This window comes from Ceratotherium simum, chromosome 38 (assembly GCF_057802395.1).
Source record: "Ceratotherium simum simum isolate JZ-2026a chromosome 38, ASM5780239v1, whole genome shotgun sequence".
Lineage (NCBI taxonomy): Eukaryota > Metazoa > Chordata > Mammalia > Perissodactyla > Rhinocerotidae > Ceratotherium > Ceratotherium simum.
The window spans coordinates 21,627,395-21,651,346 of NC_141937.1; the positions used below are offsets into that span (position 1 = coordinate 21,627,395).

General features: G+C 40.4%; 1 protein-coding gene across 6 annotated transcripts in view; it reads right to left on the reverse strand.

Moving 5' to 3' along the window:
* PLAGL1 (PLAG1 like zinc finger 1) overlaps positions 1–23,952 on the reverse strand; it is a 113,565-nt gene that overhangs the window by 66,604 nt on the left and 23,009 nt on the right. For 3 of the 6 annotated variants that reach the window (XM_087425177.1, XM_087425173.1, XM_087425176.1), the window contains exon 1: positions 8,382–8,591. The exons of 1 other annotated variant lie outside the window; for it this stretch is intronic. The gene's annotated coding sequence lies outside the window, so the exon portion shown is untranslated. Of the gene's footprint in view, positions 1–2,861; positions 3,519–8,381; positions 8,593–23,952 lie in introns of those variants that run through there. 2 more of the 6 variants (XM_087425178.1, XM_087425175.1) reach the window with 2 other exon arrangements.

A 23,952-nucleotide genomic window follows, 5' to 3' on the forward strand; every position in this document is an offset into this window, starting at 1 on the left:
GCAAGAGCTATCTCTGTCTCCATCTCCACCAAAAGACTCAGATATAAATTGCTCTAGAAAGTTGGGAATGTTGCCACCTCATTTACTAAGCTCTTGCATAATATTTTTTTTTTAGGAATCCATCATTCATTATGTCTTTTGCTATGGCAAAAGAACAGCCACTGTATGACTCATGCGTATTACATGAAAAAAAATTAAACAGTAAGTTAAATCCAGATCATATAAATATATACAAGGTTTATCCAAGAGTACAGTATATTTAATTGATTTAGCAATTAAACAATTTATATAATTATTAAAATAATTAAAATGAAAATAACCTACCACATTACAAAATAACAGAGAGAAAAAAATGAATACTTCTTGGGGCTAAGTGCAACTCTTAGCCCTTTCTATATATTAGCTCATTTAATCCTCTCAACAACGTTCTGTGGTAGACACTTGTTATCTACATTTTACAGATGAGAAAATTGAAATACAGAGAAGTTAAGTAATTGTCCAAGATTATACTATACAGCAAGAAAGAGGCATAACTAGGAATTGAACCCAGGCGGTCTGGCTCCAGAGTCGGAATTCCAGTTAATAAATGTAGAAAGAATGAAGGAAATGGGAAATTACCATTAGAATACCACAATAATAACTGTTATAGGCAAGATCAGTTGAATGCTAAGATTAGTGAGCAAAACCTTAAGGAGAAATAGGACATTTGCTCAACTTCAAAACAGCTTCCTCAGAATATTTATTAATTACCGTGGTAGTTTTAACAGATACCCACAAATCATTTGATACTCTTCCCTCTCCTCCCCTTGAGCATGGACTGCTTCTAACAAAATAGACTACAGAAATTGACAAGTAGTAACATCACAACAGGAAAACCTAGCAGACACTGTCCAAACTATGTGATCAAGGTTCACGTTGATGTGGATACCAAGTGGCCCCAGATATGATGCAATGAGAAGGGCACAACATCTCTGTGGTGGTCTTCCCCCAAGTCCATAACCTCAGTCTAATTGTGAGAAAACGTTGTACAAAATACATGACCAGTACTTTTCAAAAGTGGCAAAGTCATGAAAAACGAGGAAAGACTAAAAAACTGTCACAGGTTCGAGTAGACTAGGGAGACGTGACAACCAAATACAATGTGGTATATGGATTAGATCCCGAAACAGAAAAAGGACACTGGTGGAAAAACTGGGGAAATCTGAATAAAGTCTGCCGTTTAGTTACTAGTACTGCGCCAATGCTGATTTCTTAATTTTGGTAAGTGGGTCATGGTTATGTAAGATGTTAACGTAAGAGGAATATGGGTGAAGAGTTTACAGGAACACTCAATACTATCTTTGCAACTCTTCTGTAAATCTAAAATTATTTCATGAGAAGTTTTTAAGAATTCAATACCCACTTGTGAAAACAAATTTCAGTACCAGGAATAGAAGAGAATTTCCTCAATCTGATAAAGGACATACACAAAAAAAGTACAGTGAATATTATCTTTAATAACAAAATATTGAGGTATCCTCTCTTAAGATCAGGAAAAAGCACGGATGTCCATTTTAACACTTCTGCTAATGTTGTTCCAGTGTCCCCACCAGTGCAATAAAGCAAGAAAAAGAAAAAAGAATAGAAATTAGAAAAGCAAATTTAAATTTTTTTTTTTTTTTTTTTTTTGCAGATGACATGATTGTGCATTTAGGAAATCCCCAACAATCTACAAACCACCAAAACTGAAAAGTGAATTTAGCAAGGTCACAAAATACAAGCTCAATATACAAAACTCAATTGTATTTCTATATTCTGTACCACCTAGATGGTTGGAAAATAAAATTGAAAAAAGATACCATTTACAATAGCATCCATAAAAATCAAATGCCTAGAAATAAACAAAACAATGCTGAGAACTGAGGAACTTATTCAATGGAGAGATATACTACGTCCAAAACTGGAAGATTCTATTAAGATGTCCATTCTCCTAAAATTGTTTTGTAGGGCCAATGCAATCCCAATCAAAAGTCTGGTAGATTTTTTTAAAATAGACATTGACAAGCTCATTCTAAAATTTATATGGAAATGCAAAGCACTTAAGTAGCTAAGACAATCTTTAAGAAGAAAAAAATCGGAGGAATTACACTACTGTACGTCGACTTACTATAAACCATAGTAATTAAGAAAGTGTAGTACGGATGGAAGAACTGATAAATAGTCCACATGGAACAGAATAGAGTCCAGAAACAGAGCCAAATATATGATCATTCATTTTCAGCAAAGGCCCTACCGCAAATCAACAGAAAAAGAAAGGTCTTTTCAATAAATGTATAGAGCAGCTCAATGTCCACATGGAAAATGACTCTTGACCCAAACCTCACACCATACACCAAAATCAACTGGAGATAAAGACCCAACTGTGAGGCCTAAAACTACAAAACTTCTGGAGGAAACCATAGGCAAAGGTCTTTAGGACCTTGAGGGTGGGCAGATATGGGGATGGGAGAAAATTTTGTGGGCAGGGTGCAGAAAAGCACTAATCTTCTGCTCCCTCCCTCCAAAAAAACCTGATAAACTACACTTCACAAAAATACATCTGCTCACCCAAAGGCACCATTAAGAGAATAAACACGCAAACTTCAGACAGGTAGAAAATATTTGAAAACATGTACCTGATAAAGGTTTCCTATCCAGAATATATAAGGAACTTATGTGTGTGTGTACATATATATATATATCTCTCTCTAACAAAAGGATAACCTATAAAAAAGTGGGCAAAAGATTTAAACAGGCACTTCACAAAAGAAATATGAATGTCCAATAAAGATATAAAAAGATGTTCAACATTATTAATATTCATGGAAATGCAACCAACTTACCCAAAGATCATCAGTTCAGCTCCTTGGTATACATCCAAGAGATATGAGTCAATATGTCCACCAATGGCAGTTCCAAGAACATCTGTAGCAATTTTATTTATAAAGGCCAAAAACTGAAAACAATTCATATTTTCATCAACATGAGAAAGAATAAATAAATTGTGGTATATCCATATAATGCAATACTTTAGAAGAGGTGTCACCAAACTTTTTCTGTAAAGGGTCAAATAGTAAATAGTTTAGGTGCTGTGGGTCTCTGTGACAACTGCTCAACTGTGCTGAACGGACATGGCTATATCCAATAAAATTTTATATACAAAAATAGGTTGTGGGCTGGAATTGGCCAGCAGGTCATAGTTTGCCACTTGTTGCTATAAAGCAAAAAAAAAAGTATACTACTTATACATACAATATGGATGAATCTCAAAAATATCCTGTAAACAAAAGAAAACCAATGCAAAAAGAATAAACTATATGATTCCATTTCTAAAAAGTTCAAGAACACTTGAAAATAATCCCTGGTGACAGAAGTCAGGAGACTAGTTAACTGGGGACAGGAATGGCTCTATTGATAGGAACAGAGAGGAGGGAACTTTTGCAGGGATAAAAATGTTTTAGATCTTTATCTGGATGGTGATCACAAGAGTATATATATATGTAAATTTCATCAAGCCATACACTTTCTTTTTGTGTTCTTATTATATGTAAACTATAGTTCAATTTGGAGAAGAAAACAAAACAGACACAGATCTGAAGAAATTATCTAGAATTCAACATGGACAAAAAAAAACATACAAAATACATAAAAGCTAGATTAAAAGACATGAACGATAGAACGAGAAGGTTGATCAGAAGCCTAATCTGATTTCTTGAAGGAAAGAATTAAAAAAATAGAGAAAAAACAACACTGAAAGATAAAGGATAAAACTTCCGAGAATTGATGAAAGACACACCTTAGACACAGGGAACACAATAAACCCAGCATAAATGAAACATCCGCACCCAGATATTTCAAATACCAGCAGGGTCACCCATGATGGACAGGTTTCAGCAGACCTTCCAGACTCAGACAGACTAGGAAGAAGGACCTGGCCACCCACTTCTGAAAAAACTGGCGATGAAAACCCTGTGAATAGCAGCGGAGCACTGTCTGATAGAGCGCTGGAAGGGGAGAGGGTGGCGCAAAAAGACCGGGCAGGGTTCTGCTCTGCTGTCCACAGGGCGCTAGGAGTCAGAATCCACTCGACGGCACTAACAACAAGACACACTCTGTTGTAAAACTGTAGAACACAAGAGAAAAGAGAAGATCTTAAAAGCAGGCAAAAAAAGATTACCAACAAACAACAGTTATTTGAACTAATTGTAACACTGAAAGCAGAGGTCAATGGAACCATACCACCAAGCGGCTGAGAAAGAAACCGTCATTGCATACTGAATAAAACCGTCATTCAAGAACGAAAGCACAATAAAGACATTTTCAGATAACGCCGGCCATCAATAGTCCCTTAATAAATAAGCTTCTAAAATATATACTTGAGGAAGAAAAAAAAGAACGATCTGAGATGCAAGAAGCAATAACAAGCAAAGAATCAATAAAAAGAAAAAATAATACTGTCAAATTTACAGGAGAAAAAGATCAAGATGGAACTAAAATTCTGGATGACAACAACATATAAGCCAGGAGATTAATTGGTGCCAAAGCAACCTGGGTTTCTTGAATTATTTGGAAGAACAGAGTTAATAAACTTTAGATTAAGTTTATACATACATTATTTTAAAGGAAAACTACTAAAAGGAAGAACTCAAATGTAATTTACACACCAGTCGAGAGGGAGGAAAGCAGAATAAGAAAAAATCCAGAAGGTAGCAAAGAAGAGGGGAAAAAACCACAAAGAACAGAGGATAAAAACAACCATAAAACAGAATGCTAACTTTAATCCTAAATATATCAGCAATTGTATTCAATTTAATTGGGCTGAGAGCTCCAGTTAAAAGGCCAAGGGTTGTCAGAGTGGATTAGAAAAAAAAAAAAATCAGGTTTTACCTATTTGAAAGAGATATTCTAAGTCAATGCCAACTAAGAGAAAGGTGTGACTATACTATTATAAAACACAGTGGATTTTAAGGTGGGGGGGGCATAGACATCACATAGAATGACAAAAGACCCAATTCACAGGGAAGATAGAGCAATTCTAAATTTGTATAAACTTTCAACTTTTATAAAGCAAAGTCGACAGGATTACAAAGAAATTGAGAAAATTAATTTTATTGCGATATTTTTATTACGCATCTCAGTAACTGATAGATCAAACAAGCCAAAAAATTAGTAAGGTTAAAAAAGATTTGAACGCCACAATTTATACACACACACACACACACACACACACCTACCTTGCCCCAAAAGTCTGTGAGTACATATTCTTCTCAATCATTCACGGAGCAGCTGAAAAACTAACCATGAAGCAATTCTCAAATTTCAAAGAATCGATAGCATAGAGCCCCCGTTTGCTGACTACAGAGCAAGTTAGAAATCAATAGCAAAAGGATAACTCACAAAACCTTCCACATTTGGAACTGGAAAATACTTTTAAAAAGCTCAGAGGGAAAGAAAAAAATATCATAATGAAAAAAATTGTTAATTGTTAGAGCTGAAAAATATACTACCTACAAAGCAACAGTAAATAAAAGCCTGTAGTATTTGCAGAGAGACAGATCAATGACCAGAGTAAAGGGCCCAGAAACGAGCCCTAGCACATCTGGGAATATGTATATGACAGAGGTGGCAACACAAATCACTGGCACTGGACAATGACCACTCCACAAGGGAAACAGAAAACGAATTAATCTTGATCTCACAACATAAATAAAATACACACATCTATATACATATACGTGTCTGGTAAATTAAAGGACTAAATGTGTAAAAAATACAAACCGTAAAACTTTTAGAAAAAAATTTCAAAATATATTTCCTTAATAGTAGAGAAGAATATCTTAAGACACAAAAGCACAAAGAAGAGACTGTCTGCAGTTTACATAACCAACAAAGGATTTGGTTCTTGAACAATGTTTTCCAATATAAATTTCTGCCATGATGGAAATGTTCTGTTAAATAATATTAGTATAATATAAAATAATATAATAAAATATAACAGCCATTAGTCACATATGGCTAATAGGCACTTGAAATGTGGCATAGAGTGACTGAGGAACTGAAATTGTTGAAGTAAATATGACACCCGGTTAGCATTTTAAAATCCTTGATGAAGGTCTGTTGTGTTTTTACATACTCTTCAATGTTTAATTTTTTCATAAAAGAATTTTATTTTAGTTTAAATTACTATATAAAATACAATTTCAATTTTACCAAAAAAATACGTAAAAGTTGCTTTTCAGAAAGCAATCACACCAAAATGGTCACATTATCTGTGAATAATTTTAATTTTATTCTAAATATTGTTTTACATATTATAAATTTATATAAAAACATATAAACAATTTAATGAACACTGATGTATCCATCACCGAATTTATGACATAAAACATTACTGATATTGTTTAAATTCCCTAGGTACCCCTCCCTGATCACGACTTTTTTTTTTTAAAGAGAAGCTAGAAAAATATGAATAATAGACTAGAGCCCTGGCTTCAGGCTCCTTCATTTTGCGACGCCCATATTTTAATATATTTTTAGGGAAATTCAATATACAGACATTATATGTATCATTTATCAAAGGTTCATAAAGCGAACGCCCATCTTACCACTGCCCAGGTCAGGAGATAAAACATTACCAACAATCCAAAAGCCCTCAGCGTGTCCCTTCACATTCACAACCCCCCTCCCTTCCCCAGGAGATGACCACTAACTTGACTTTTGGTTATTAATTTCTTGACCATTTTTCTTTACTCCTTTTAATACCTATGTACGCATCCCTAAACAGCTTTATTTTACCAGGTTCTGAATTTCACATAGATAATATACAGTATCCTTCAGCAACTTGCCTTTTGTTTTGTTTCGGCTCAACATTATTAAGACGCATTTGTGTTAAAACACAAAACTACTTCATTCTCCACTGTAATGGGTGGGTTCCATTTTATGACTAGACTCTAATTTACCTTTCTCCTTCAGATGGACATGAATCTTTGGGGTATTACACGTGACACTGCAGTAACCCTCTTGTACAGGTCTGCTTGTGTATATGTCTAAAAATTTATCTAGGGCAGTGGCTTTCAAACTTTTTTGACCATGACTCATACTAAGGAATGACGTTTTACATCATGACACACATCTGTGTGTGTATAAAACCAAAAGGAAAAAAAAAAAAAAAAAAAAAAAGTTTCACGAAGTAAATACCCTACGACCCGAGACACGTTCTGATATTTTCTATTCTCTGTTAGTTTGCGTTTTACAAATTCTGATCATTATCCACTTAACGGATTTCACGACCCACTAAAATGGGCTTCAACCTTTGAAAAACATCATTCTGGAGGATAAACACCCAGGAGTGGGACTGTTGGGACAAGGAACACAGACATCGGAGGCTGTCAACTTTTCTAGATCCTTAACTTTTAAGTAAATGTTCTTATCTAAGTGTACGTAAACTTACCACTCTATAATTTTGGAGCTGAAACTGTGAACCGGCAGCTCGTTGTATCTTTTCCTTCGGTCGTTACACAGTATTAATCACTTACCATGTGCTAAGTATCCACTCGGCTCTGCGGCGAGACTGATGGGTTAATACAAGGGTGGGGGACATAAGGGACCCGGACCTCAGTGAGGCCCCAGAAAGCCCACAGGGGGGGCCTCCGATCCTGCCTGGGGAGGGAGGGGTTAGGGAAGGGTTCCTGGAAGGAGGAGGACCTAAGCCGAGTGTTTCTATTTTTAATTTTTATTGGTTTCCTAAAACATAAAAGTAGCACATTTGCTGAAAAACAAAACAAAACAAAAAAAGTCCAAATTACAGGAGCACATTTGCTCAGCAGCCAAAACCCCGACCCCGATCTTAAACTTGGATGCTGCGACTCGACCACCAAAGCGGCACTCCCGCTCGCCCTGATCTGGGCAATTTTCGGGAGCCACATTTCAAAAAGTCTCGAGTCCATCTCCCAGGACTCCTAACGTTACAGCATCAAACGAATCATCTTTTCCGTCTTGAGTGTCACCGCGAACATTTCCTATTTAGCCAGATTATTACTTTTAACAGACTTTTTTTTTTTTTTTTTTTCCTGTTTCTGGCCTCCGGGCAAGGCTGGAGTGCCAGGTTTCGAAAATCGAGGCTGCGGCTGCACGCGAAGCACACACAGAGGCTCCCGAGCGGGGCGGCAGCGGGGGACGCCTCGGTCCCCGCCGCCCGGCCCGCGGGTGACAAGCGCCGGGGTCGCACGCTCCGTCCCGGGCGGCCCGGCCGGTCACGTACGCGGCGCGGCGGCACCGGCACCCCCGCCCCGGCGCGGCACGCAGCCCGGCCGCCGCCCCCGCCCGCCCGCGCCCGGCCCGGCCCGGCCCGGCCCGCCACCTACCCTGCGGGGTCCGGCGCCCCCGGAACTCAGGCGCGGCTGCTGGGGCGCGCCGCCGCCGCGGCCATGACGGCGACCGGGGAAGCGCCCGCGCGCCCAGGCCCGCGGCGAGCAGAGCCGCGCGTCCGTCCGCCGCGGAGTGAGGCCCGGAGCCGCCCCGGCCGCGGCTAATCAAGGCTCGGGGCGGTCCCGCCGGCTGAATGACAAATGGCAGATGCCGCGGGCTCCGCCGCCCGCGCCGCCGCGCCGCGAGGATGGCTGCGCCGAGGAGGCCGCGCGCAGGCGGAGCCCGGGAGCCGGAACGGCGCGGCCGCGAGGAGCGCGCTGGGGCCCCCGGCGGGGGCGTCACGTGGCCGAGGAGGCCCCGCCGGGGAGCCGGGGGTCGGCGGCCTGGGCGGAGGCAGAGGACCGGCGCCCAGACGCCTGGCCGACTGAGTCACCCGCGTGGGCCCCGCCGAGGGCGCCCAGGTGCAGAGCTGGCGCAGGTAGCCCCGGCCCGGCGCGGCGCCCGCTCGCCGAAGTCACCCCCGGGGTGAGCCGCCCCGGGCCACAGCAGACCCGGGCAACGCGACAGATGCCGGAGCCCCGTGCAACAGGCCGAACTGCCCTACCTCCCGGCCCCGCAGGGTTGACACAATGGCAGCCGAAACGTGCCCACCGACGGGGGGCCAGGCGCTGCTGTGGGCACCTTGCAGGCAAATAAGTGCAATCCTCACGACCACCCCGTGGAAAACACTAGGACTCCCGTCTTCCAGATGAAGATCCTCAGGCACAGAAAGAGGAGACGGAAATAATTTTCGAGTTAGGGAATCCTACTCTGTGCTCTGAGTCATTTCAGAATTTTAAATATTTTTTGAATCGAAGAAGAAACAAGCACATCTCCAGCGGCTGCGTTCTTCCCTACAAGACAGACAGTCCTAAAAGAGGCCTACAGACATTGAGTAAAAAGACGTGGAAAGGTGCGAGTTCACTACATGTTTCAGACAGGCTCACAGCTCTGAAATACGAGGTTAGCAGCCTTGGACACTTCCACCCGTCTTCCCCACAAGCTCCCAATTTCCACTGCTTATATTCCTTTTGGCTGAGCAGCACTTAGAACATTCACAAGCGTACTACCACTCTCTTCTCCCAGATGTGCAGTCTTAATTCTATATTTAAGTGAAGTCAATGTTCATTGTAACGTATCCATTCGTAAATTCCTTATTTTTATTTCTTGATGGACCGCTCCCCTTTTCGAGTAGTTTTCTTAAGGAGGGCTTAGAGAGTACCTTCATGCTTTATCTGCTTTGTATCTCCATACATAAATAAAAACTGAGAAAGCTAAATATTTTGGATTCACACCTTCCTTCAAAACCTAATAGAATAAGAAGGCAGTTGATTCACTGATTTTTGACATCCTAGAGTTCTGTGGAGAGATCTGAATCTTATCTGAGTTTTTCCCTGCGAGGTGATTTGACTTGTCCGCTTGGACGACTGAAGAATTCTTTATCATTCAAGTACCTTTTATATCCTTATCTGGGCTATGTCTCAGTGTCAATTATTCTATATCATTTTCCCCCCAGTATATATAGTATGATCTTTCAATTTATGGATTCCATTCTTCTTTTCTTTTTTTTTTTTTTTTTAATTTTTTTTTTTAATTTATTTATTTTTCCCCTAAAGCCCCAAGCGATAGTTGTAAGTCTTAGTTGCACATTCTTCTAGTTGTTGTATGTGGGACGCGGCCTCAGCATGGCCGGAGAAGCAGTGCGTCTGTGTGCGCCCGGGATCCGAACCCGGGCAGCCTGCATCGCAGCGCACGCACTTAACCGCTAAGCCACGGGGCCGGCCCCCATTCTTCTTTTCTTAGTATAGTATCCCATTCAGATTATACATATCTGAATAAGTTTCTCATTGGTTGAATTTTCTATTTCCGAGTTACCAGTCCTATTTGATCTTTTTCTTTTACGTCCACTTTCTTTTGATTTGGACTTACTCTGATTCTCTCAAAATATCCTGTTCGTTGGTTTTTCTAGTTTTTGGATTTGAAAATCATGTTGTTCTGAATCTCAGTTTTCTCAGCTGTGCAGTTTCCCTTCCCATCACATTCTCATCTTATACTGTCCTTGAGCTCTTTTGAGGAATCTTGATTCTTAATTTTTTTCTATAGTCAAACACACATAAGGAATATAAATTTCTGTTCCTTGGTTATGTTTTCTTCCAGACTTGGTTCTTCCTCTATCTTCTGCATGCTATTGTCCTTGGTTCTCACTCCCATCGTCCATGTTATGGCATATTTGCATGACAGCTATGTCAGATCTTTTATCTTGCTTATCCTTCAAGGTTAACAACAGACCTTGTATTTGCTAATATACTGAGAGTGAATTCCTGGAGAACCTTCCTCTTCACTGGAGACATGTCTGTCTTCCCTATCTTGAGCTTCAGTTTTAGCGCTGAGTATCATTTGTCTACTTTTTCTGTATCCTGAGAGTTTTAGGATGAGAGGAGGGATGATAGGGGATTATGGAACTCAGCTTGAGACTGGGTATAGAGCTTGCTGGGGAAAGTGAGCCATCACGTCTTAGATTCCTTTAAGTCCTCATCAGCCCACCTTCAGGCCAGCCATGGGCTTATCCCATGCCCATGTGCTTCGGGTCATTTGCCCAGTTCAGCACAGCACCCATATGGTGGCAAACTTTCCTGCTTCTGGCAAGATCCAACAGTGGTCTGTAGGAACATTTGTGAAAATTCTCAGGATTGGGTCTGATAATCTTTTTCCTCTGTATGTCTTAGAGAGGGGTGGAGGGTTGTAGACATGCCCCACATCCGCAGAATCTCTGGCATTTTTGCTTTGCCATCACTTCTCACATTTTCCATCTATAAGATTGTACTTCTTTCTTTGGTCACAGCAGGTGAGGTTTTTTTTTTGCTGCTTTCTTTTCTGTGCATGGTTTAAGGTTTTAATTTTGATTTTTTAGTGCTCCTTTGTGCCATCTTTATCCATAAGTCAGCTGATCAGACTGTCTGTGTCTCTCATTGGTAATGAATTATATGAAAATCTTTTTTTATCTTTTGGTTCTATACACAAAGTTCTCTTTAACCTGAATATGTTGACTTGGTAACTGTGACACCCTCTTGCTCCCTAAGGCTTCTCTCAATGACACATGCCTTGGCATTACAATGTGCCCCCACAATGGTTCTAGAGCCGGGGCTGCAAACTCAAATCTCTATGAAGTTTAAAACAATGAGGAATGGGATTATGGTAAAGTAAAAAGAACATTCTTTGTGCAAGGGTATACAGATGCTGTATACAGCTCTGTCCAACCACTGTCATGTTGAAATTCAGGGCAGTGTTGCCAAATCTGTATAATTTTCAGCACAAGCATGATATCTAGAGTTTCAATATAAAATTTACTAACTTTGGAAACACTGTGGAGGCCAAATGAAGTATCTCTCAAGGCCAAACTAGACCCAAGGGTTACCAGTGTGGTCTCTGTTATAGAGAACCACTCAGGATAAAGTCTGTGATCACTGTTTTTCTCTTCTAAGTATTTTGAGATAGTTTTGCTCTACAGACTCTTCAATGACTTCTTAAAATGTCTTTAGCACATAGAAAGCAAGAAGATTCATGCTGACGTATTTACAATTTTTTTAAACTGTATTTTATTCCTGATTTGTTTTTGAAATAGTGATGATGGATTCTAGAAGATGATTTTTTTTTTTTTTTTTTGGTGAGGAAGATTCGCCCTACACTAATACCTGTTGCTAATCTTCCTCTTTTTTTGCTTGAGGAAGATTAGCCCTGAGCCAACATCCACGCCAGTCTTCCTCCATTTTGCATGTGGGTCACTGCCACAGCATGGCTGATGAGTGGTGTAGGTCTGTGCCCAGGATCCACACCCGCCAACATGGGCCTCGGAAGCAGAGCATACCAAACTTAACCACTACGCCATGGGGCCAGCCCTGACATATTTACAATTTGATATAACATGTTGGGACCCAACACTTCCGCGAACAGACGTTACTAGGGGTAACAGCTATGACTGGGCTAAAATTAATACCATGTGAGCCGAGAGTCTATATAGATTATGACCACATTAAGAAAATAGCAGGAATAGATATTTGTCAATTGATGTAGAAAAGGCATTTGACAAAATCCAACATCCATTTTTGGAAAAGAAACAAAACGAAACTAGGAACAAAATGGAACTTCCTCAACCTGATAATGGGTGTATTTGTCTCCTGTGGCTGCTGTAATAAATTACCACAAATTTGTGGCTAAAATAAAAAATTTATTCTCTCACAGTCTTGGAGGCCAGAAGTCCGAGATCAAGGTGTCAGTGAGGTTTCACTCCCTCTAGTGGCTCTGCAGGAGAATCCTTCCTTGCCTCTTCCTCGCCTCCTCTTATGGTGGCCGTTGGCATTCTTTGGGTTCCTTGGCTCCATTGGCTTCTGGCCACATCACTCCAATCTCTGCCTCCATTTTCACATCACCTCCTTCTCTGTGCGTGTCGTGTGTTTTCTCCTCTGTGTATCTCTGATAAGGATACTTATTGTTGGATTTAGGATGCACCCAAATAACTCAGGATGCTCTCCTCATCTCAAGATCTTGAACTTAATTACATCTGCAAAGACGTCTTTCTCCAAATAAGGTAACATTCCCAGTTTCGGGGATTAGGACATGAACATACCTTTGTGGGGGCCATCTTTCAATCCTCTATAAATGGGCAAAATCCCAGTTAGCTTTGTTGTGGAAATTGACAAGCTGATTCTAAACTTGATATGGAAATGAAAAGAACCTAAAAGAGCAAAAATGAAAAAGAAGAACAAGGTTAAGACTTACACTACCTGATTTTAAAGGCGACTATAGAGCTGCAATAATCAACAGGATCTTACTGGCATAAGGATAAATGGAACAGTATATTTAGTCCAGAAATAGACCCACGCATATGATCCATTGGTTTTGGACAAAGGTACAACATAATTTCATTGGAAGAAGATAAATGAGGTGGGAACTGGTTATCTGAATGGAGAAAATAAAAATAAACTTACACATATACTTCACATCATATACAAAAAGTAAATCAAATTAGATCACAGAACTAAATAAAAACCAGGAACTATGAAACTTCTAGAACTGCCCTGTCCAATATGGTAGCCACTAGACATGCTACTGAGCACTTGAAACATGGCTAGTCCACACTGAAATGTGCTGTTAGTATAAAGTATACTCCAGCTTTCGAAGACTTAGGATAAAAAAAGAATGTAAAATATCTCACTAATAATTTTTATGGTGATTACATGTTGAAATGATAATATTTTGTATATATAGGTTTGAACAGAATATATGATTTAAATTAACTTCAATGGTTTTTTACTTTTTTAATGCGGCTACTAAAAAACTTAAAGTTACATATGTGGCTCACACAATATTTCTGTTTGATGGCACTATTCTAGAAGAAAACCTAGGAATAGGCGAAGATTGCTTGTGTAGGACACAAAAAGGAATGACTATAAGAGAATAAATTGGTAACTGGATTTTACCAAAAACAACCTGTTCTTCAAAAGAAATCATTAAGGAATTGAAAAGTGAAGCCACATACTGGGAGAAAAATATTCATAATACATATATCTGACATAGGACTTGTAACAGAATATTTAAAGAACTCATACAACTCAATAATACAATAAACAATGCAATAAAAATGGGCAAAGACTTGACAAGACACTTCACCAAAGAAGATACATGAATGGCCAACAACAACGTGAATGACACTCAACATCATTTTCCCCCATGACTAATGTAAATTAAAATCACCATGAAATACCACTACATACCAACTGGAATGGCTCAAGTTTAAAACACTGACAATACTAAATGTTGCCAACAATGTGGAAAAACTGGAACTCTCACGAACTGTTGGTGGGAATATAAAATAGTACAGCCACTCGGGAAAACTATTTGAAAGTTTCTTATAATGTTAAACATACACTTACTATATGACCCAGCAGTCCCACTCCTGGGTATTTTTCCAAGAGAAATAATAACATGTCTACACAAAGACTTCTTATACAGAATATTCATATCAGCCCCAAACTGGAAACAACACAAATGTCAGTAATAAAATGAGCAAGCTGATGATCATCTCACAGAGGAATCTAAAAAACATTATGCTGAGTAAAAGAAGCCACATATAAAAGAAGACATGCTATATGATTCCATTTATACGAAATTATAGGGGGAAAACTCTATAGTGACAAAAAGCAGATCAGTGGTTTCCCGAGGTGGCTGGAGGGGGAGCATGAAGGGACTTGGTAGGGTAATGGAGATGTCCTATCTTGATCAGTGAGACGATTACGTGGATCTACATATTTGTCATACCTCACCGAATGATACACTTGAAATAAGCACATTTTGTTATATGTAAATTAAACCTCAAGGAAGTTCATTAAAATTTTTCTATTCTTGCTTGTGTGGAATGAGGAGAAAGAAATTATGAGACTGTTATCTTTATCCACAGTAGTTTGAATTCGAGTTTATCTTCTGCTTTTTCGTTAACTTTTTCATTAGAACTCCCTTGTACATTATCAGTTCATTTCTCACCTGTGAGGGTTTAGGCGGCAGAAATGAAACACCATCCCCAGCCTTTCCTCTGACTCCTCATCCAGTGTTCTTTCACAATAGCCAGCAGCCGTAGGGAGCAATCACATTACACAGTCTACATTCTGCCTAACAGATTTAAACCATAACAACTTGAAAAAATCTTTCAGTGAATTCAACTCAAATATTCAGTAAGTGCCTAGATTTAATTTTTCTCTAACCAAAATATAGGTAACACTTTAAAACCTATATAAACAGGAGGCCGGCCCGGTGGTGCAAGCGGTTAAGTGCGCACGCTCCGCTGCGGCGGCCCGGGGTTCGCCAGTTTGGATCCCTGGTGCGCACCAAGGCACCACTTGTCAGGCCATGCTGTGGCGGTGTCCCATATAAAGTGGAGGAAGATGGGCACGGATGTTAGCTCAGGGCCAGTCTTCCTCAGCAAAAAGAGGAGGATTGGCATCAGATGTTAGCACAGGGCTGATCTTTCTCACAAAAAACAAACAAACAAAAAAAACTATATAAATAGATAGTTCTTTGGAGGCCCATGGCTTCTGGCCAAACTCCCTCTCACTGGCCTTATGCTGGCGTCTCTCAATCTCCAGTCCCTTCTCCTTTTCTAGAGACTGTAATTCTTAGCTCACAGGATTCCTCCCCCCTTCCCTACTCTTGTCACTATTTGCAATGACTTCTCCATCCAGGTATCACTTCCTCAAACAGGCCTCCCATGAGAACACTGTCTTACTTTTCCCAAAGAAAAACTGACTATTGGTCATTTCTATCTTCAACTGAGTGACATTTGGTGAACACAGTAAGCTCAGAAGGCAATGTCTGGCATATGTAGTTCCTCTATAGACATTTTTTACATTATATGGTAAAGTTTTTCTGTTACATGCATGCTGGAAAGTGCAAAAAGAATCACGTGGCTTAGCCATATGCCAAGGATCAAGACGGTACATGAGACAGAAGAACAGAGCTGCGTGTCGCTCCCAAAGGGGTCAGTGAGAATGGCCCGTTGATTTATGCAGCTGTTTTCTGTTTTTATGGTAAAATGTACTGATTTAATTCTAATTAGACAAAGCATGGATATGAATATTGAATGTTTAAGTAGGATAATTGAGTGTCTAGCCTGAAATGAAAATACTGCATTAAAAATGAAAGAAAAAAGCCCAACTTTCACCTTTTATTAATAATCAAACAGAACCAGTCAGAAGTGATTTAAAGTAGAATCAATAGCATCAATTTTCATTCCTATTTCATGTGGCATGAAAAAAAACCAGGTTGACAATGGTTGACCAAATGCCGACCTTTGGAGCGAAGAAATAAAAGCAGTATACAAATGCCAAATATTGATATTTATTCTATATTTCTCTCCACTGTAATTAAAATTTCATCACAAAATTTGACAGCAATAGGCAAGAAGATACAAGAAAGAGGGAAAGGTGGTAGAGGCTGTTCATAATTTAGGAGGACCCAGGCACTCATTTTACAGTAAAAGGATAAGCTGACAATAACTACTCCTCTTCTCTCCCTTCCAGACCTCCACCAGAGCAAGGACATAGGGAAGGGACATGAGACATGAGAGCAGCTGAGAGAGTTCAAGGGATTTTGAAGGAAAGCAAATGCAGGAGTGGAAACTGACTTAAGAGTGGAGAAGTGCCCACCAAGAGGCTGGACTCTAACTGGTACCAGAGAGCAACAAGTCCAATTGTGGGGCCATCAGGAAAGTGTCTGCTGAAAGTCTTTATTTTGCATACAGAGCAACTGGGTGACCAGGTCCCTTCTGGTACCCTGGGGAGTCAGGCAACCATGCCTCCCTCACTCCAGAGGAAACCAGAGAGGAGTTATCTGGATGAACTGAACTGAGCAAGATGCAGACTCCGAGATTCATAGGCAAGAGGATAAAAACAGGAGAATTACTGAAGATCTAAAAACTGAACTGTGGGGCCGGTCTGGTGGCACAGTGGTTAAGTTGGTGTGCTCTGCTCCCACGGCCCAGGGTTCACAGGTTCGGATCCCGGGCGCACACCTATGCGCCGCTTGTCAAGCCATGCTGTAGTGGTGTCCCATATGTAAAGTAGAGTAAGATGGGCACAGATGTTAGGCCAGGGCCAATCTTCCTCAGCAAAAAAAGAAAAAAAGAGGAGGATTGGTGACAAATGTTAGCTCAGGGCTAATCTTCTGCATCAAAAAAATAAAATAAAAATAAAATATATATATAAAAAAATTTTTTTAAATAAAAACTGAACTGAGTTACCATATATTATTTGGCTTTAAATTTATCATATACTTTTTATTAGAATTTTTTTAAACATTTAAAAAATTAACAATGAACTTTGCACTAATTGCATAACTGCATGATATTCTTTCTTATTCTTGTTAAATTTTCCCTTTTCTTTTTGGAGTTAGCAGTCTGATAGCCTGAAATCTTGGTCCACAGACTTCACCAGTAGTTACCTGTGATTATCAGAAGATATATTTCCTTCCCCTCCCAGAATGTCCCCAGTGACTCTTAATCCTCTGCTTTAACACACAAACTCCTACACCTAGAGCATGGGTTAGCAAACTACGGCCTGAGGGCCAGATCTAGCCTGATGTCTCTTTTCATCCAGCCTGTGGGCTAAGAATGAGTTTTACATTCTTTAGATGGCTGGGGGGGGGGGGGGGGAATCAAAACAAGAATGTTTGATGACATGTGAAAATGATATGAAATTAAATTTCAGTGGCCATAAATAAAATTTTATTGGAACACAGTCACTCTTATTCATTTATATATTGTCTATGGCTACTTTCATGCCACAACAGCAGGGATCTGTGTGGCCCACAAAGCTGAAAATACTTACTAGCTAGTCCTTTACAGACAAAGGGCTGACCCGTGCCCTAGAGGTCCACGGACAATCCTAACATCAGCTCAAACCTCCCTGTCTTTTGTTTCTTTTCATCCTTTGCTCTTCAATTCTCAATTATTCTCCAGGGTATTCTCATCCCAGGACTACCCTGAGCTGCCCTTCTCCTCTTACTCTCCATTCCTATGACTGCCTGTCCTACTGCCCTTTCTCCTGTGCCCTCTGATCCTCTCCACAGTAGCAAGGCCATGCTCCCCCTTCCTCCTCTTCAAAGCTCTCTCCAGCTCTTCATCTTTACTCAAAAGCCTGGCTCTCCTCAAAGGTACCCTACATCTGAGGGCCTCTTGACTGGAGGAGGTACAATTGCAAAAGCCCACTCAACACTGGGAGAGATCAAAAAGACAGCATGGGGGCCAGCCCCATGGCCTAGTGGTTAAGTATGGCACGCTCTGCTTCAGTGGCCTGGCTTCAGTTCCCGGGCATGGACCTACACTACTCATCAGCGTCCATGCTGTGGCAGTGACCCACATACAAAATAGAGGAAGACTGGCACAGATGTTAGCTCAGGGCAAATCTTCCTCAGCAAAAAAAAAAAAAAAAGACAGCATTATTCTCACCCCCATCCTGACTTCTAAGTCATTATTCCTTCACTTACATATTAAAACATTTCCTTTTGGGCCCTTGATATCTGGCTCCTGCACTCTCTTCCCACCCGTCACTATCATCCATGGACTCACTATAGGTATGGCACAATGGAGGGCTTTGGCTCTTGACTTGCACAATTTCTCCTCTACTTGCCCCATCATCCTGGGCCAATTCGACATCTACGTGGGTGATTTATTCAATACTTTGGTCTTAGAATTCCTTCGTTTCCTCCTAATGGAAAAACCTCTCCACTCAAGCCATCCTCTGAATCCATGGCAACCCCTTAGATTTCAACAGCCTGGAACAGCTCCACTGTAGAAATCTTAAACTCCAGAATCCCCACCTCTGACCATAACTTCCTGCCCGTTCAGGTCTCTCTCACACCCAGGATATTTACTCTACAGTGATACCACCAGTCTCCTCTGGTTTCAGTTTCTTCCCTAGTCAGCCTAGACTGCACAGCTCAGCTCACCACTGTCTTTATCTCGACACCCTGCCATTGCATTGAACCAAACTCCAAAGCTCCAGCCCGGCCAACTCATAGGCATAGAAGCAATAATTTACAAAAATTACATTTGTGACCATCATAATAACTGATACAAGAATCATCAACGAATGCTAACACTGGTGCGTGAAAATTGAAGAATGGGATATTTACATAGTCTACATAGTTTCTAAACATCTATCTCCCCACACATTACTTATTAAAAAGGTGAAACAGTAACTTGACAGTGAAGAAACCTAGCAGATACCACCTCAACCAAGTGATCCAAGTTAGTATCACTAATAATGGGACAAACTGACATGTGCCTCTTGATGCAATACACTGATAAGGACCCAACATGACTTAGTATTCCTGCTAACAACACAGAACCCAAGTTTTAGAATGAGGAAACAATTAGACAAACCATAATTGATGGACATTCCAAAAAAATAACTAGACTGTATGCTTGAAAAACATGTTATGAAAGACAAAGAAAGGCTGAAAAATTCTTCCAGATCAAATGAGATTAAGAACACTACACTGAATGCAATGCTTGATCCTAAAAATCCTGGATTTTTTTTTAAAGCTATAAAGACATTGAGGCTATTAGAGAAACTTGAATATGCTATTCAATAATAGCATTGTGTCAATGTTAAATTTCTTGAGTATAATCATTGTACCGTGGTTATGCAGAAGAATGTCATTGTTCCGAGGAGATAAATGTTGGAGTATTTAAGATTAAACAAAGTCTGACTTACTCTCAAACGGTTCAACAAAATAAATATTATATATATGAAAGTGATAAAGCAAATGTGGTAAATGTTAACAATTGGTGAATCTATGCAAAAGGTATGGGGAGTTCACTCTTTCAATTTTTTATTTTGAAAAGCTTCAAAACCAAAAAAAAAGTAAAAAACTCCAGGTTGGATTCAACCATCTGATTATGATGCTCCCATATTCAGGCTGTTGAGAATTGCTGGAAAAACTCCCCCCAGTGAGAACACGCAGGCAGACCGAGCTATGCCCTATACTGCCTGATTAGCTCACATCCCATTTGCTGGGTAGCTTTTCTAAACCTTTATCCCTCTCCTCAAACGATCTCAAACACCTTCCCCATCATCCTACTTCTGGGAGAGCTGTGACCATCAAGAACAAACTCTCAACTTCCTCTTTCCCACTACCTATGAGCTTGTCTACATCACCCATCTTGTTCCTTCTTTTGTCTACAGCTAATTCCTCCATGTGCCCTGTAAATTCTCATGCCCTCCCAACGCTTCAAGCTCTTTGTATCTCCTCAAACTGGCATCTTTAACTCTCTCCTGGCTCTTTCTCCTTTATAAACAAACATACTCAAGTTTCTCCCAGCTTGAAAAAAATGAAAACGCAAACCCCAGATCTCCTCTAGCTACATTTTATAATTCTGCTTTCCCTCAGATCCAAGGTTCTTGAGAGTGACCTCCACTTGGGCTCTCCACTTCTTCAGCATCAATCACACCTCAGTCTTGGGCCCCCAGTTGCCTGCTTGCCTCTGTCTCCCTCACTACTCCATCGACGCTCTTCTGTAATCAGAAAGCCAAGGGAAAGTCTGTCATCCGGGATCTCTCTGCAGCATCTGATGCTATTCCCCACTCCTTCCTGCTTGGACTAACCTTCTCTGCCAGTGACAATGGTCTCCTTCTCTCTGGGCTTTTCTCTTACTCCTCTGACCGTTCTTTCTGAGCCTCCTTGGAAGGGTAAGAGTCTCTACAAGGACATTTTGCCAGGGAATTTCAACACCATTCTCTTTCACAGGCTCCTGAAATGTCCTTGGCCCTCTGGTATTCTCACTCAAAACACAACACCCAGGTGGCCTCAACTAAACCAGTAGCAGTAGCAGCAGCAGGAACAAATATACGCCAGGCATTGCAGTAAGCACCCTTTATGTTCTATTAGTTTCTTTGACACAGGAGTCCAAGTAGGCACTGTTATTATCTACATGGTACACATGAGGAAACAAAGCGCAGGGAGGTTAAGGAACTTGCCAAAAGTCTCTCACCAGCTAGTAGGTAATGAAGTTCAAAACTCTCTGATTCCAGAGCCTGTGCTCTCTACTCCCACAAAATCATTAAGACAAGACACCACGGGCATAATGGCAGAAGACAGAAACAGAAACTAAATAGGTAATAGGACATTCTGACTATGAGGTGTGAGTGAGTCCACAATGCATTATTGCACTGAAATTGAAGCTAGAAAAGGACTTCACATTCTGCATTTATTTAATCACACCACGGAATGCGGTAAGAGCCTGTACAAGTTCTATTTTGTTAGGAAATCTTAGCAACTATGACTGTACTTTTTGTGTTACTGTTCTAAGGTTTATTAACATCTTTTCTAAAACTATTCTATAGATAATCTTTAAGATACTATACCCTTACTCCTTGTAAGTCTTTCTAATATCTTGAAGTAGTTTTCTTGTTCTTCCCTTCAGGGGACATTTTTGTAGGGAAAAAAACAACTTTTACAGGAAATGGGGGTCTGCTTTTTAATGATGGAGTAACTCCACAGAGGAAGGATACAGAGAAATTCTAAACTGCCAAATTGTTTTCTCGCCTGCCTACAAATGTACAAAGTTTATGACACACGGTAAACATGGAAGTCATTTCTGTGAGCTGCACCTTGGAGACAGGATTGAGTTGATTTTCGCCCTATTGTCATTTTAAAGTTACTGACAGATTTATTTCACTCTGGCATGCCATCATAAGAGTGGAGGTTTTAGGCAGTGGAAGCAATAAAATTCCACAAAGAAATGAAAGACTCTTATTTGTAAAAGCACTTAGAAAGGAAGGGACATCTAACCGTATATTGGTAGCATTCCAGGAGGGTTTCAAAAGGTCAGGTGGTCATGGAATTATAGAACTGAAAATTGAAAGATACCTGCTTTCTAGAAGGTAACTTAATAGTCCTCATTTTACAGATGATGCCATCAAGACCCAGAGAGGCTAACTAGTAAGAAATGGAAAGGGAGAGGAGAAGGTGGTTGGAGAAAAGGTTATCCAACCCTCCTATCTCAGTCAGATCTGGGGCTTTGAACCAGAGGTTCAGAATAACCCAAAGAACGTTTGTGTGTGTGTGTGTGTGTGTGTGTGTGTGTATGTGTGTGTGTGAGGAAGATCAGCCCTGAGCTAACATCCAATGGCAATCCTCCTCTTTTTTTGCTGAGGAAGACTGGCCCTAAGCTAACATCCATGGCCATCTTCCTCTACTTTATATGTGGGACACTGCCACAGCATGGCTTGACAAGCAGTGCATCGGTGCACACCCAGGATCTGAACCTGCGAACCCTGGGCCGCCGAAGCGGAGCATGCATACCTAACTGCTGCGCCACCAGGCCGCCCCGCCAAAGAACTTTTTAAGAACCACATGCCCATGACAAGCCACAGTCTGGGAGAAAATATTTGCAAATCACATATCTGATAAAAGACTTATACTCAGATATACAAAGAGTACTTAAAACTAAACAACAAAAAAAAAACAACCCAATTTAAAAATAGGCAAAAGAGGGCCGGCCCAGTGGTGTAGCAATTAAGTGCGTGCTCTCCACTTAGGCAGCCCAGGGTTTGCAGGTTCGGATCCCGGGCTGCACCGACGCACCACTTGTCAAGCCAGGCTATGGCGGCATCCCATATAAAGTAGAGGAAGATGGGCACGGATGTTAGCCCAGGGCCAATCTTCCTCAGCACAAAGAGGAGGATTGGCAGCGGATGTTAGCTCGGGGCTGATCTTCCTCACACACACAAAAAATAAATAAATAAAATAAAAATGGGCAAAAGATCTGAACAGACCACTCACCAAAGGAGATATACAGATGGCATATAAGCATATGAAAAGATGCTCAACATCATTTGTCATTAGGGAAATGCAAATTAAGACAAGATACCACTACATATTTATTAGAATGGCTAAAATCCAAAAATCTAACAATATAAATTCTGACAAAGATGCAGAGCAAGAATCCATCATTGCTGGTGGGAATGCAAAATGGTACAGCCACTTTGGAAGACGGTTTGTCAGTTTACTACAAAGCTAAACACAGACATGCCATATAATCCAGACATCACTTTCCTTGGTATTCACCCAACTGATTGGAAAACATAGCTACACAGAAACCTACACATGAATCTTTAAAAGCAGCTTTATTCATAATTGCCAAAAACTGGGAACAACCAAGATGTGCTTCAATAGATGAATGGATAAACAAATTATGCATTTGCAATACGGATGCATATAGAATATTATTCAGCAATCAAAAGGAACAAGATACTAATTCATGCAACGACATGGAAGAATCTTAAACACATATTGCTAAGTAATAGGATCCAGTTTCAAGAGACTACATACTGTATGATTACAGTCACATAACATGTGGAAAAGGGAACACTGTAGAGATGAAAAACTCACAGGAATTTTGCAAGTGAAGAGTACTGACTAAGTGAAGCATAGGGGATTTTTTTAGGACGGTGAAGCTATTCTGTATGGTAATGTAGTCGTGGATACAAAACACTATGCATTTGACAAAACCCACAGAATTATACAGCATAAGAAGTAAACCTTAATGTATGCAAACTTAAAAAAAAAAAAAATCAACCAGGAGGTCAGAGGACCCCAGGATGGAATGCAGACTGCAACAAAAGAGTCCAACTGTATTATTTACGTGTAGCATAAAATCACCGAAGGGGGCTGGGGAAAAAGATGTTGACATAAGTAACTTTAGAAATAACCAGCTATAAACCAATGTTACTGCAATAAACAAAAAATTAAAAAAAAAAAAAAGGAAAGAACCAGGAACTGTACATAAGCACTGCACTCTAGCTGGTAAAGCTGTTTTCTCTCGGGGTACAAGTTAACAGTTCGGAAACCACTGTACATGCAAACTGGGAATGAGAAACTAGTACGGTGGGAGGTTTCTCTCACTATTGCAGAGGGAGCTTATGGAGAAGAAAGAGGAGAAGCTTAGAATAAGCCATGTAGTTCTGGATTAGAGTC